The following is a 6,377-nucleotide window of genomic DNA, read 5'->3' as shown; positions in this document are numbered from 1 at the left end:
GCCCAGTGCAGCCTTTGCGGATGGTGTGAGAATGGAAAGAAAGCACACGAGCATCGATCCTCCCCACCAGCGTGCTTCCTATACGCGGTGCGGGGCATGGGTCCAACGATATCAAGAGCACACCAAGCGGCGTGTACGAAGCAGGGAAAAAAGGTGCCCTCTCCCCACGAATGTGGAGAAAGAAAGAAGCTTCCCAACAGACGCACTGATTTTTCTTCGCCTGCACGCTCGATCGCTCGATCGAAGACGATGCAGAACGTTTTGCGCTTGCGTGTAGTGGTGAGAGAATGCGGCGTTTCCCCGTGGTCTTTCCCGGGTGAAGCGCCCTGCGCTCCCGTGGGATGACTTCTTTGCTTCGATCTCTCGAGACCAGACCGGTCTCGGACAGAACGTTGTGCGTGAGGTGGAGAAATTTGATCAATAACGAGTCCGTACCGTACCGGAATATCTTGCTTGTTGTCCCATTTTGTTGATAGTCTCGGTGCAGCTTGGTTAGGTAATAGGCGATGTCCCTCCGCTCAGCAACATTGCACAAATGATGCATTTTTATTTGAGCAGAAAATTGCTCGCTGGTATCGTAATCAGCAATTAATTGGCAGCCGCCCCTGTTCTCACTAGAAAATGGCCCGAGGGTTTTTGAAACGCATTTCTCTAATTGGTGAAACGGGACTGCAGCAGGCAAAAGCTGCCATAAAGATATTGTTTTAAGCGCCACCAGATGCTTTGTTTTTTTTTTCCTTTTCTTCTTCGCTGGCAAGTTTTGATCTGTTAACGGCTTAAAGCATCAACCGGGAGGGCGGGAAGGAAAGTCTCATCAGCTTTTCCCCCGGGTTTTATATGAAGCAATAAAACAATAAAAAGCCTGCCAATTCAGTGCGAACGGACGACACTCGGAAGACACTTCTGTGACCTTCTGCGGAGTGTACGCTTTTTCTTCTGTTGCAGCAATATTATTCATGCATTATTCATTTTCCTTCCGCTTTTCTCTTTGCAGAACGTTACATTTAACGTTATTTTAAATTCCATTATTTCTACCCGCTTTCTCTCTCTCTCTCTCTCTCTCTCTCTCTCTCTCTCTCTCTCTCTCTCTCTCTCTCTCTCTGTCACTCTTTCTCTTCTTTAGTTTCACTCGCAAGTGTTCTCATCCCAGAATATGGATTGCCATCTTTAGCCACGCCATAACTGGCATTGACAAGGCCAGATTTATAAGATTTGCAATCAAAAGACTTCAAGCCGCCGCCTGTTCAAGCGACGAACCCGCGACGATGCGCTAAACCCGATCTGAGCGCACCACAGTCGTACAACGCACCGAAATGGGGTCAGCGTATGTTGCACGCACCAGCCCGATGTTGCGTGACATAATCCAACGTACCTCAATGTTGTGGGTTAACAGCGCAACTCTTTTTGATATTTTTTTTTTTTTACTCTTAATTTTTCCCTTTCCACGTAAGCACGAAGGATCGGTTGAACACTACGACTTGATTATCGCCCAAACAGGATACACGAATCGTCAAAAAAGGTGAAACAAATACATTAAGCCAGCCATTTTGTAGTCCATTCGTTTTGTCATCGTGCTGTTCAAACGTCACTCGATCGGTGTGTCTCAAAATAGACTATGTCTGGTTTTGCTGGCTTACGCCAGGGGATAAACCATTAAAAATCCACCAGGACTGTCTGAAAGAATCTTACGTGAAAGGAAGAAGAGAATTTACATGGAAGACTGGGATACACATCACTACTATCGCTACTAAATTTGCAATCCAACGGATTTGGAGAAACGGGAACATGTGAAAACAGATAGCTCGACTCGTCTCCCGAGGATAGTATATTATTTATTATTATTCATTTATTTTGGAGCTTCAGCTAAGGTCGTCATCTGTTATGGGCTCATAATGCCCGAGCTTAGTCACAAACCGGAATTGCCGAGTGAGTCTACCTGAGTGTGGAAGATGAGATGACTCTCGCTGTATGTAAATTGTGTTACGGGACAATCTTGAGCTGATCGTTTGTTGATGACTGTTCTAACAAATGTAAGAATGAAGGTTATAGAACTATTTTAAGTGTGTGTCGTTCTGAAATAGTTATTTCACAATCTACCTGCAACTTACAGTCCGCATGTTTCCGTTACAATTATGACCAGCTAGTGTACGAAGCTAGAATGGAAGCAGTTTAATAGATGAACTTCAATCGATCATTTGTAGGTCCGCCTTTCAAGCCTTTGTTTCGACCATTTTCTCACTGTCTTTTCCCAGAGCAATCAGACGCTTTATGAATATAATTTAGGCTATCAAGATTTTCAGCAGACGTAAAGTGAAATGTTACAGTTCAACCACACTTTATCTTGCGCGATAATCATTTACCACGGGAGCAGACATTGCGCCCGTCCGAAGAAATGCAAATACGGCCCCACGAAACGCACATTGCACGCAACATTTTACTACCGCACTAACTAACCATTACACAGAACACACACACACACGCACACCAAAAAAAAGGCAACATGCACAGACATAGAATCGGGCAGCGCCACCGTAACAAATGAGTGAATGCGTGAACGCGCTCGTAATCCAACGGGTCTTAATGAACGTTTGTCTAGGCGCGTAAGCTGCATTTCCGCCGTCCGCCGCTGGGAGCCCAAGGAAGGGAATGGGTCTGGGAAGGTGTGGAAATTCTACCCGCCGTTTTCCGCCGCCCCATTACGGGCCCGTGTTCACACATCAAACAAAACGGTTCCACCGGCCAGCGACCGACCGCGAAGGGCAAAGGGGCATTTAGTTGAGGCATTTAGAGAATCAAAGGGTTCGTCGCTTGCTTAATGTCTGCCGTTTGTGCCGGGGGCAGATGCATCATTGAACCCGTTGCCTTTAACCCAACTTACTCTTTCAGCTCCAGAAAGGGCTTGATTTTCCCGTAATTAAATAACGCTTCAAGCGGCTGCTGTTGGCCGCCGATGCCGATAGCACTCCGTTGGCAGATGAGTAGACAACTTTTCCTCCTCGCACTTTTAGTGCTCGAGCGCTTCGAAATGGTGTATTAAAACGACGCGATCCCGGCTCATCGCTTCATTACAGATGCCCATTATTGATCGGGGCCCAGCCAAATGTCCCTGAAAGCATGCCATCCTGCGCTACTGTTATCGATTCGAATCACGATATCACGTTTCGCATTCTCGCTTTCAGTCCCCCGGCAACACGTAGAACCTCTAAAACCATTTCCTCTCCCAAACCGCGCCAATCTTAACGATCTGCTCCTTTCGCGTCTGCAATAAAATGTCATTTAAAAAGGTTCGCTTATCACCACCGACCACCGGTGGAAGGAATCTAGCGCTCCAGAAAGAAATGTATGCAAAATTATTCAACCCCCGTTCACCCGTTCCCGGCGGTCGAAATCGGCTCCAACGCTGGCGTAAATCATTCAATCCCATTTCACTCAACATTAATTCTCGCCGGGGGGAAAACCTAGCGCAAGCAAAGATGAATCGATCGTGGCGATCGTTGCCTTGCTGGTGATTTAATTTAGCGCATCCCGCGAACTTGGAGAAAGATGGCGGAAAAAAACAAAACAAAAACACACACTGCCTGACACACAAAACTTTGCGGTAAAGATGGGCCACAACCTCTTTATGTGCGAGATCGTCATATAAACATAAAACCCGCTCGAGGGTAGAATAAAACCTCGTACGGATCACACAGCGCGAAAGAGCCGTCAGGTCGGGGTGGAATGGTGACGATCGCACGCGAAATTGAAATGCAAATCATTTTGGCGGTGATCTGTCTGATGATTCCATGGGAGGAGAAAGTAGAAGGCAAAAGTGTGCGCAATCAATTATGGTTTGGGATTTTTGTTTTTTTTTTTCTGCACATGCCTCTAGTGGGAGGCCTTTTTCCCCTCTTGTCATCGACTAAATTAAATTGTTAGCAGCGATCCAACGCCAAGAGTGTTTGCTTCGGATTTTATGGGAAAATAATTTCATAATTTGTCTCTCGGTTGTATGTTAATGTGAACATAACGTCCGTTTTGCTACACTCCAGAGCTTGATGGAGGAGGTTGTGGTTCCAATCAAATTTATTTCTTTTTTTTCGTTCCGTGAGGTCTGTGTGAGTTGCTAAAGGTCACAAAAATGTCCTAAAATGCCTAAAATGTTTCTTTAGCTTCAAATCTTCTTGACGTAATGACGTAAGATGATTCTTCATAGAGATGAAAAATACTCTCAAAGATATTTCAAACATATTTGAAAACATCCAATCTCCTTCTCCAGTTAATTAAAATTCGAATTGGTTTATTTTTTTTTTTCAACCTTTTTCATTCAATCGAACCGAAGCAATGTTGCTTGCATTTGAGAGCCAAAATTCCTACAAGAATCTCTTAGACACCTGCAAGATTGATGTCAGGCACATCCTTGCCGGTGAAAGATTGGGCCATGGGAAAACTGTTCACGATTTATTACGGTTGTGATACCTCAACAACTTCTGTCATTCCGACCCATAAATCTGTCGCTAGTGAGATTTCCGTCACATTAGCCACTAAAGAAAATCGTTTTAGAGAGAAATTCCAGTGATGTCTGTATCACCATCACTTTGATAGTATTTGACTGATTAACGATGGCTTAACATACATCAGAAGTAGCCTTATTTCCTTTGGGTAGCTTGATGATAATCTCTAAAACACGTCTAGATGCTTGACTAGAGTCACAGAGGTGCACATTGTAAGTTGTATTTTACTCTTGAGAATGAATCATTTATGTTTTAACAATAATGATGAGTGGTACTAATATGTTGTGAGTAGTGCATCAGTGCAGTAGTAAAGTATACAGGAAAAGGCTGTGTAAAAGAACTTGCAAAAGTGTCCAGCAAAAGATGAAAGTTCCATAAGTTCCATGTCGCTGTTTCTCGATTAAAATCTGAATGGCAGATAAAAAAAAATCCTATATTAATTCATCGTTGCACATATTATCATTGAATTACCCTATAAATAGGGTAATAGAACTCTCTTTGCTCTGTACAGACTCCGCGCAGGGTCAGGGGTGCGTCGGCAAACCATCAGAACGGTGGGAAATTGGAACGATTACAACATCTTACATGCCGCTAATTTCCCATCAACAGCGCTAAACTAAAAACCTCAATGCCGGTCACGTTCGCTCACCGAAGATCGCGAGCGTAAAACACCGCCAAGAGGGGGGGAAAACGCCCAAGAAGCATCCCATCCTCCACAGCAAAACAAAAAAAACATCCCACAAGAAAAAAAGCAACAAGAATACCTCCCCATAACCTATTGTTCTAGTCGCGGCGAAAGGGAAGCCGAGTGGGTCGGCTCGGTTGAAAAAATTTACCGATTAATTATGGCAATAAATCGCTTTCTTTATCGTGTATCACAACACACCGGGCGGCCACCGGGAAGCCAGCGGCAAAGCGGGCGGGAAACAAACGGTTTTAGCATTGAACCATTTCCACGGCATTTTCTTGTTTATTAACAGCAACGATGGGCCTCTCGTATTGGGCCAGCATGGAAAAAAAGGCATGAGCTGAGCCTCACCACCAGCTCTCTCGAAGGAATCCACACGCACGAACGCACGCACGCACGCAACCGTTTCAGAGGAAAATACAAACAATTGCAAAACGGGAAAAACCGATACCTATCACTAAAACCGATCGACCCCTCCGTCCGCAGGGAGGCGAAGAGTAGGGAGGAAAAATGATCGTTCGATGCTGGTTTCGGATGGGTGGAGCATCGCCAAGAGTGGCTTCCGGCGCTATACCATAAACAAACATAACTGAACTTTAACTACACGTCAACACGGGCGCGACAAGTCCCATGACGGGCAAGTGCGCGCCCGTTGGCCATGCTGACGCCTTTCTTCTGACGCTGCCGGCAAGCGAACGAGAAGCGAACGAGAGAAATGGATACCGTTGGGCGGCTGGGAAATGGGCGACAACAGACGCCTCATCCTCATCAACCCATCGTTATCGGCCGGCGGTTCTGTGTGGTTCTGCTTCTTCTCGTCTTTAGGGCTTCGGTTCGGCTCAACGGAAAGAATTGGAAATCCGGCAAAACATCAACATTGAACGCGGTTGTCGCGCTTGATTGGATTGAAAGCACGGTATAGGAAGAATAATGGTTGCAACCGCAGAGACAACACAAAGGTAAAACGAACTTTTTTCTTGTTGTTGCTTGGGAACGAATCGTTTGAAAGAGGAACTGGATGCTGTGTTTGTCATTTAATCGACATTGATTTGCTAATGACCGAGCTAATTAACGAGCTGAGTGATTAGGTGCTTGAAGAATGATTTAAGCTATCAGTGTTTAGATGTTAAAGATAGATGGGAGATTATTGAATCGTTTGTTGTTTACATTATTTTTTTTTGAAAACAGAGTCAATC

The sequence above is a fragment of the Anopheles arabiensis genome, chromosome 2 (genome assembly GCF_016920715.1).
Source record: "Anopheles arabiensis isolate DONGOLA chromosome 2, AaraD3, whole genome shotgun sequence".
Taxonomy (NCBI): Eukaryota; Metazoa; Arthropoda; class Insecta; order Diptera; family Culicidae; genus Anopheles; species Anopheles arabiensis.
This window is presented reverse-complemented; position numbering follows the sequence as displayed.